The following is a 9628-nucleotide window of genomic DNA, read 5'->3' as shown; positions in this document are numbered from 1 at the left end:
ATGAAAACCACTCTAATTACTTACAGTAGTTCTTTTTTAATATTATTATTTACTTGTATAATTTAGATGAACAATACATATTTCTTTATGGCTTTGTAGAGCTCATCTCGTTCCTCATTAATAACAAACAAAATGAAGTTTGTTCTTATTTTGGTGCAAAGGAATCTACAGAAGTTTTCTAATCAGATAATTGTTTTTCTTTTAACACTCACCTGTTATTTCAACAGCCTTACTTGAGTTTGCTTGTCTCAGAAATAGACCTTGCTTAATAAACAAAGACATGTTACAAACTTATTTAATAATAGGTAACAACTGCAATATTGTATGAAGAGAGTGCCCCTCTCTTCCTCCTGCTATTGTTGAAATTATGCTCAATAAACTTTTACCTCTTCCCTCTCCACCAGTTAAGCATTCTATGTATGCTTCCCTGTACAAAATGCACCCCTTCAAATAGAACATTAAAGTTCACATACTTGTTTACTTCCTCAAACTCTTTGCTTTGTGTTTTTTGTTAACTTCCTAGGAACAAATTGAATACATATAATCAATAAATCTAGCAAGCTTATTTTGCAAACTCACTTTTTTTTTATTATTTTTGCGCAAAACCTATCAGGATTAAGGGGGTCCAGCACAAAGAAAAAAAAACGAACTAAAAAAAAGCCTATTGTCCTGGGATCGAACCCGGTCTGAAGAACAAAACGGAAACCATACATACGGATTACCCAATCGGTATGGCAGCACAAGGCTTTTACGGAAGGACCCGAAGGTCCCAAGCACCGATATTTCCGAGCGAATATGCTGTACAACACTCTTGCAAGGTTATTCCAACCCGCGCATTAATGGGGAGGACAATAACCAGGATCCCAGGCCTGTAATACGGTTACGCCACGCACAGCTCGCCGAGATTGTGGATGACAAAAAATAGATGTCTATTTGGGCGTCTTGGGTCCCTTGGGGACTCGCCATGCGCACGGGCGCATCTCTTTTATTGTGTACATGACATCAAATTAGCGAAGAAAAAAGACGCTGTTTTGGTATCATGTGAAAATCATAAAATAAATAGAAATAAAGACGTAAGGGGGGAGAATATTGACATCTTCATATTAGAATATTGACAAAATCCGCAATTTTGTCTACGCTGACCAAGTAAAGCTGTATTTTACTTTAAAGGGGCAGCAGCATAGTACTGCGCATGTCTGGAGTCAGTGATTGTTGTAGGCTTTTAAGTGTCAACAAACAGTTGAACTTTTTAAAAGCTGTGAATACCTTATTAAATAATATGCAATATTATATTGAAAACTATGTTAATTGACAGTTTGTGGTCATTTTTTTGTTTTGTTTAAAGTCTCCCACATGTACCAAAAGCTCATAAGTCAGTATTAGAATTTCACTGAAGTTCATTGTGTCAGGGCTCTAGAGCTATTGCAAATCTCTTAAACATGACACTCCCCTTTTAAAGGAAAGTAAAAAAAATCAAAATTGTTGGTGGGGGTCTCTGTTATGTTTGTTTTCTTTTTAGTTTTGTTCTATTATTATTATTATTTTCTTTTTTAGAGGGGGAGGGAAATTCAGCTAAAAAATAGCCAAGAGTCAATTCAAGCAACTAGTACAAAAGATGTTTTTTTGCAGTCCTTTATTCAATATATTCAAGGTTATCATGCAATTCTGTTCTTTGACTGCATATATATATATATATTTTTCTTTCTTTACATTACAAGTTCTATATGTGTAAGTGGTGACCATAGCTATGATTACTATTATTTATAATATTTTTTACCTACTAACAGAAAACAACTTGACTGCAAAACACTTACTGTAGGGCACTCGATATTAGGCATTACTTTCATGTGGATGTAAGGTTGAAATGTCAAAACCTTTATTAACCCGTGAACTACGCTTTAGCGTATTACACTTTGTGGCGATCTGATTCTATTGTACTTTTTTGTGTTTTACTAACTATTACCGTTTAACTATCACACTTTGTTTCACGGGTTAATGAAAACCACTCTAATTACTTACAGTAGTTCTTTTTTAATATTATTATTTACTTGTATAATTTAGATGAGCAATACATATTTCTTTATGGCTTTGTAGAGCTCATCTCGTTCCTCATAAATAACAAACAAAATGAAGTTTGTTCTTATTTTGGTGCAAAGGAATCTACAGTAGTTTTCTAATCAGATAATTGTTTTTCTTTTAACGCTCACCTGTTATTTCAACAGCCTTACTTGAGTTTGCTTGTCTCAGAAATAGACCTTGCTTAATAAACAAAGACATGTTACAAACTTATTTAATAATAGGTAACAACTGCAATGTTGTATGAAGAGAGTGCCCCTCTCTTCCCCCTGCTATTGTTGAAATTATGCTCAATAAACTTTTACCTCTTCCCTCTCCACCAGTTAAGCATTCTATGTATGCTTCCCTGTACAAAATGCACCCCTTCAAATAGAACATTAAAGTTCACATACTTGTTTACTTCCTCAAACTCTTTGCTTTGTGTTTTTTTTTAACTTCCTAGGAACAAATTGAATACATATAATCAATAAATCTAGCAAGCTTATTTTGCAAACTCACTTTTTTTTATTATTTTTGCGCAAAACCTATCAGGATTAAGGGGGCCCAGCACAAAGAAAAAAAAAACGAACTAAAAAAAAAAAGCCTATTGGCCTGGGATCGAACCCGGTCTGAAGAACAAAACGGAAACCATACATACGGATTACCCAATCGGTATGGCAGCACAAGGCTTTTACGGAAGGCTGTAAAGAACCCGAAGGCGCCAAGCACCGATATTTCCGAGCGAATATGCTGTACAACACTCTTGCAAGGTTATTCCAACCCGCGCATTAATGGGGAGGACAATAACTAGGATCCCAGGCCTGTAATACGGTTACGCCACGCACAGCTCGCCGAGATTGTGGATGACAAAAAATAGAGGTCTATTTGGGCGTCTTGGGTCCCTTGGGGACTCGCCATGCGCACGGGCGAATCTCTTTTATTGTGTACATGACATCAAATTAGCGAAGAAAAAAGACGCTGTTTTGGTATCATGTGAAAATCATAAAATAAATAGAAATAAAGACGTAAGGTGGGAGAATATTGACATCTTCATATTAGAATATTGACAAAATCCGCAATTTTGTCTACGCTGACTAAGTAAAGCTGTATTTTACTTTAAAGGGGCAGCAGCATAGTACTGCGCATGTCTGGAGTCAGTGATTATTGTAGGCTTTTAAGTGTCAACAAACAGTTGAACTTTTTAAAAGCTGTGAATACCTTATTAAATAATATGCAATATTATATTGAAAACTATGTTAATTGACAGTTTGTGGTCATTTTTTTTGTTTTGTTTAAAGTCTCCCACATGTACCAAAAGCTCATAAGTCAGTATTAGAATTTCATTGAAGTTCATTGTGTCAGGGCTCTAGAGCTATTGCAAACCTCTTAACCATGACACTCCCCTTTTAAAGGAAAGTAAAAAAAAAATCAAAATTGTTTGTGGGGGTCTCTGTTATGTTTGTTTTCTTTTTAGTTTTGTTCTATTATTATTATTATTTTCTTTTTTAGAGGGGGAGGGGAATTCAGCTAAAAATAGCCAAGGGTCAATTCAAGCAACTAGTACAAAAGATGTTTTTTTGCAGTCCTTTATTCAATATATTCAAGGTTATCATGCAATTCTGTTCTTTGACTGCATATATATATATATTTTTCTTTCTTTACATTACAAGTTCTATATGTGTAAGTGGTGACCATAGCTATGATTACTATTATTTAGAATATTTTTTTACCTACTAACAGAAAACAACTTGACTGCAAAACACTTACTGTAGGGCACTCGATATTAGGCATTACTTTTATGTGGATGTAAGGTTGAAATGTCAAAACCTTTATTAAGCCGTGAACTACGCTTTAGCGTATTACACTTTGTGGTGATCTGATTCTATTGTACTTTTTTGTGTTTTACTAACTATTACCGTTTAACTATCACACTTTGTTTCACGGGTTAATGAAAACCACTCTAATTACTTACAGTAATTCCTTTTTAATATTATTATTTACTTGTATAATTTAGATGAGCAATACATATTTCTTTATGGCTTTGTAGAGCTCATCTCGTTCCTCATTAATAACAAACAAAATGAAGTTTGTTCTTATTTTGGTGCAAAGGAATCTACAGTAGTTTTCTAATCAGATAATTGCTTTTCTTTTAACACTCACCTGTTATTTCAACAGCCTTACTTGAGTTTGCTTGTCTCAGAAATAGACCTTGCTTAATAAACAAAGACATGTTACAAACTTATTTAATAATAGGTAACAACTGCAATATTGTATGAAGAGAGTGCCCCTCTCTTCCCCCTTCTATTGTTGAAATTATGCTCAATAAACTTTTACCTCTTCCCTCTCCACCAGTTAAGCATTCTATGTATGCTTCCCTGTACAAAATGCACCCCTTCAAATAGAACATTAAAGTTCACATACTTGTTTACTTCCTCAAACTCTTTGCTTTGTGTTTTTTGTTAACTTCCTAGGAACAAATTGAATACATATAATCAATAAATCTAGCAAGCTTATTTTGCAAACTCACTTTTTTTTATTATTTTTGCGCAAAACCTATCAGGATTAAGGGGGTCCAGCACAAAGAAAATAAACGAACTAAAAAAAAAAGCCCATTGGCCTGGGATCGAACCCGGTCTGAAGAACAAAACGGAAACCATACATACGGATTACCCAATCGGTATGGCAGCACAAGGCTTTTACGGAAGGCTGTTAAGAACCCGAAGGCCCCAAGCACCGATATTTCTGAGCGAATATGCTGTACAACACTCTTGTAAGGTTATCCCAACCCGCGCATTAATGGGGTGGACAATAACCAGGATCCCAGGCCTGTAATACGGTTACGCCACGCACAGCTCGCCGAGATTGTGGATGACAAAAAATAGAGGTCTATTTGGGCGTCTTGGGTCCCTTGGGGACTCGCCATGCGCACGGGCGCATCTCTTTTATTGTGTACATGACATCAAATTAGCGAAGAAAAAAGACGCTGTTTTGGTATCATGTGAAAATCATAAAATAAATAGAAATAAAGACGTAAGGGGGGAGAATATTGACATCTTCATATTAGAATATTGACAAAATCCGCAATTTTGTCTACGCTGACTAAGTAAAGTGTATTTTACTTTAAAGGGGCAGCGGCATAGTACTGCGCATGTCTGGAGTCAGTGATTATTGTAGGCTTTTAAGTGTCAACAAACAGTTGAACTTTTTAAAAGCTGTGAATACCTTATTAAATAATATGCAATATTATATTGAAAACTATGTTAATTGACAGTTTGTGGTCATTTTTTTGTTTTGTTTAAAGTCTCCCACATGTACCAAAAGCTCATAAGTCAGTATTAGAATTTCACTGAAGTTCATTGTGTCAGGGCTCTAGAGCAATTGCAAATCTCTTAACCATGACACTCCCCCTTTAAAGGAAAGTAAAAAAAAATCAAATTTGTTGGTGGGGGTCTCTGTTGTGTTTGTTTTCTTTTTAGTTTTGTTCTATTATTATTATTATTTTCTTTTTTAGAGGGGGAGGGGAATTCAGCTAAAAATAGCCAAGGGTCAATTCAAGCAACTAGTACAAAAGATGTTTTTTTGCAGTCCTTTATTCAATATATTCAAGGTTATCATGCAATTCTGTTGTTTGACTGCATATATATATATTTTTTTTTTCTTTCTTTTCATTACAAGTTCTAAATGTGTAAGTGGTGACCATAGCTATGATTACTATTATTTAGAATATATTTTTACCTACTAACAGAAAACAACTTGACTGCAAAACACTTACTGTAGGGCACTCGATATTAGGCATTACTTTCATGTGGATGTAAGGTTGAAATGTCAAAACCTTCATTAACCCGTGAACTACGCTTTAACGTATTACACTTTGTGGTGATCTGATTCTATTGTACTTTTTTGTGTTTTACTAACTATTACCGTTTAACTATCACACTTTGTTTCACGGGTTAATGAAAACCACTCTAATTACTTACAGTAGTTCTTTTTTAATATTATTATTTACTTGTATAATTTAGATGAGCAATACATATTTCTTTATGGCTTTGTAGAGCTCATCTCGTTCCTCATAAATAACAAACAAAATGAAGTTTGTTCTTATTTTGGTGCAAAGGAATCTACAGTAGTTTTCTAATCAGATAATTGTTTTTCTTTTAACACTCACCTGTTATTTCAACAGCCTTACTTGAGTTTGCTTGTCTCAGAAATAGACCTTGCTTAATAAACAAAGACATGTTACAAACTTATTTAATAATAGGTAACAACTGCAATATTGTATGAAGAGAGTGCCCCTCTCTTCCCCCTGCTATTGTTGAAATTATGCTCAATAAACTTTTACCTCTTCCCTCTCCACCAGTTAAGCATTCTATGTATGCTTCCCTGTACAAAATGCACCCCTTCAAATAGAACATTAAAGTTCACATACTTGTTTACTTCCTCAAACTCTTTGCTTTGTGTTTTTTTTAACTTCCTAGGAACAAATTGAATACATATAATCAATAAATCTAGCAAGCTTATTTTGCAAACTCACTTTTTTTTTATTATTTTTGCGCAAAACCTATCAGGATTAAGGGGGTCCAGCACAAAGAAAAAAAAACGAACTAAAAAAAAAGCCTATTGTCCTGGGATCGAACCCGGTCTGAAGAACAAAACGGAAACCATACATACGGATTACCCAATCGGTATGGCAGCACAAGGCTTTTACGGAAGGACCCGAAGGCCCCAAGCACCGATATTTCCGAGCGAATATGCTGTACAACACTCTTGCAAGGTTATTCCAACCCGCGCATTAATGGGGAGGACAATAACCAGGATCCCAGGCCTGTAATACGGTTACGCCACGCACAGCTCGCCGAGATTGTGGATGACAAAAAATAGATGTCTATTTGGGCGTCTTGGGTCCCTTGGGGACTCGCCATGCGCACGGGCGCATCTCTTTTTTTGTGTACATGACATCAAATTAGCGAAGAAAAAAGACGCTGTTTTGGTATCATGTGAAAATCATAAAATAAATAGAAATAAAGACGTAAGGGAGGAGAATATTGACATCTTCATATTAGAATATTGACAAAATCCGCAATTTTGTCTACGCTGACTAAGTAAAGCTGTATTTTACTTTAAAGGGGCAGCAGCATAGTACTGCGCATGTCTGGAGTCAGTGATTATTGTAGGCTTTTAAGTGTCAACAAACAGTTGAACTTTTTAAAAGCTGTGAATACCTTATTAAATAATATGCAATATTATATTGAAAACTATGTTAATTGACAGTTTGTGGTCATTTTTTTGTTTTGTTTAAAGTCTCCCACATGTACCAAAAGCTCATAAGTCAGTATTAGAATTTCACTGAAGTTCATTGTGTCAGGGCTCTAGAGCTATTGCAAATCTCTTAACCATGACACTCCCCTTTTAAAGGAAAGTAAAAAAAATCAAAATTGTTGGTGGGGGTCTCTGTTATGTTTGTTTTCTTTTTAGTTTTGTTCTATTATTATTATTATTTTCTTTTTTAGAGGGGGAGGGGAATTCAGCTAAAAATAGCCAAGGGTCAATTCAAGCAACTAGTACAAAATATGTTTTTTTGCAGTCCTTTATTCAATATATTCAAGGTTATCATGCAATTCTGTTCTTTGACTGCATATATATATATTTTTTTTCTTTCTTTACATTACAAGTTCTATATGTGTAAGTGGTGACCATAGCTATGATTACTATTATTTAGAATATTTTTTACCTACTAACAGAAAACAACTTGACTGCAAAACACTTACTGTAGGGCACTCGATATTAGGCATTACTTTCATGTGGATGTAAGGTTGAAATGTCAAAACCTTTATTAACCCGTGAACTACGCTTTAGCGTATTACACTTTGTGGCGATCTGATTCTATTGTACTTTTTTGTGTTTTACTAACTATTACCGTTTAACTATCACACTTTGTTTCACGGGTTAATGAAAACCACTCTAATTACTTACAGTAGTTCTTTTTTAATATTATTATTTACTTGTATAATTTAGATGAACAATACATATTTCTTTATGGCTTTGTAGAGCTCATCTCGTTCCTCATAAATAACAAACAAAATGAAGTTTGTTCCTATTTTGGTGCAAAGGAATCTACAGTAGTTTTCTAATCAGATAATTGTTTTTCTTTTAACACTCACCTGTTATTTCAACAGCCTTACTTGAGTTTGCTTGTCTCAGAAATAGACCTTGCTTAATAAACAAAGACATGTTACAAACTTATTTAATAATAGGTAACAACTGCAATATTGTATGAAGAGAGTGCCCCTCTCTTCCCCCTGCTATTGTTGAAATTATGCTCAATAAACTTTTACCTCTTCCCTCTCCACCAGTTAAGCATTCTATGTATGCTTCCCTGTACAAAATGCACCCCTTCAAATAGAACATTAAAGTTCACATACTTGTTTACTTCCTCAAACTCTTTGCTTTGTGTTTTTTGTTAACTTCCTAGGAACAAATTGAATACATATAATCAGTAAATCTAGCAAGCTTATTTTGCAAACTCACTTTTTTTTATTATTTTTGCGCAAAACCTATCAGGATTAAGGGGGTCCAGCACAAAGAAAAAAAAACGAACTAAAAAAAAAAAGCCTATTGGCCTGGGATCGAACCCGGTCTGAAGAACAAAACGGAAACCATACATACGGATTACCCAATCGGTATGGCAGCACAAGGCTTTTACGGAAGGCTGTAAAGAACCCGAAGGCCCCAAGCACCGATATTTCCGAGCGAATATGCTGTACAACACCCTTGCAAGGTTATTCCAACCCGCGCATTAATGGGGAGGACAATAACCAGGATCCCAGGCCTGTAATACGGTTACGCCACGCACAGCTCGCCGAGATTGTGGATGACAAAAAATAGAGGTCTATTTGGGCGTCTTGGGTCCCTTGGGGACTCGCCATGCGCACGGGCGCATCTCTTTTATTGTGTACATGACATCAAATTAGCGAAGAAAAAAGACGCTGTTTTGGTATCATGTGAAAATCATAAAATAAATAGAAATAAAGACGTAAGGGAGGAGAATATTGACATCTTCATATTAGAATATTGACAAAATCCGCAATTTTGTCTACGCTGACTAAGTAAAGTGTATTTTACTTTAAAGGGGCAGCAGCATAGTACTGCGCATGTCTGGAGTCAGTGATTATTGTAGGCATTTAAGTGTCAACAAACAGTTGAACTTTTTAAAAGCTGTGAATACCTTATTAAATAATATGCAATATTAAATTGTAAACTATGTTAATTGACAGTTTGTGGTCATTTTTTTTGTTTTGTTTAAAGTCTCCCACATGTACCAAAAGCTCATAAGTCAGTATTAGAATTTCACTGAAGTTCATTGTGTCAGGGCTCTAATGCTATTGCAAATCTCTTAACCATGACACTCCCCCTTTAAAGGAAAGTAAAAAAAATCAAAATTGTTGGTGGGGGTCTCTGTTGTGTTTGTTTTCTTTTTAGTTTTGTTCTATTATTATTATTATTTTCTTTTTTAGAGGGGGAGGGGAATTCAGCTAAAAATAGCCAAGGGTCAATTCAAGCAACTAGTACAAAAGAT

Source organism: Nematostella vectensis, chromosome 11 (genome assembly GCF_932526225.1).
Source record: "Nematostella vectensis chromosome 11, jaNemVect1.1, whole genome shotgun sequence".
Lineage (NCBI taxonomy): Eukaryota > Metazoa > Cnidaria > Anthozoa > Actiniaria > Edwardsiidae > Nematostella > Nematostella vectensis.
Note: the sequence above shows the minus strand (reverse complement) of the source record.